This window comes from Macrobrachium nipponense, chromosome 11 (assembly GCF_015104395.2).
Source record: "Macrobrachium nipponense isolate FS-2020 chromosome 11, ASM1510439v2, whole genome shotgun sequence".
Lineage (NCBI taxonomy): Eukaryota > Metazoa > Arthropoda > Malacostraca > Decapoda > Palaemonidae > Macrobrachium > Macrobrachium nipponense.
In genome coordinates this window covers 103749980-103750532 of record NC_061087.1, presented here as the reverse complement: position 1 = coordinate 103750532, position 553 = coordinate 103749980, and positions in this window count along the sequence as shown.

Sequence of the window (553 nt, the reverse complement as noted above, 5' to 3'; positions counted from 1 at the left end):
TTAGCTCTACCTCGGAATTGATATATTTTCATATGCTTAACCGAGGGGGAATTTATTAGGCGATAATAGAATTGACGATCAACAGGCGCGAACCAGCGACCTCTCAATTCCAGGACTGGCAGTCCTGGAGTTGAGAGGTCACTGGTTCGCGCCTGTTGATCGTCAATTCTATTATCGCTTAATAAATTCCCCCTGGTTAAGCATATATGAAAAAATATATTAATTCCTAGGTAGAGCGAATTAGATATTAAAAGACATTTGTAGTTCGATATATGTATGTACATATATATATATATATATATATTATATATAATATATATATATATATAATGTATTATATATATATATTATATATATATCTATATATATATATATATATATATATATATATATATATATATATATATACATTAAACCTAAAACCATTGCTATCATTACTAAGAGCCTAAATTATAAAAAAAAGAAATGAAAGTTTTTGTAACAAATTACATTATTATACAAGTGGAAAATGTATTCCTTTAACAGGAACGCCTTTATACCACCATCACATCAA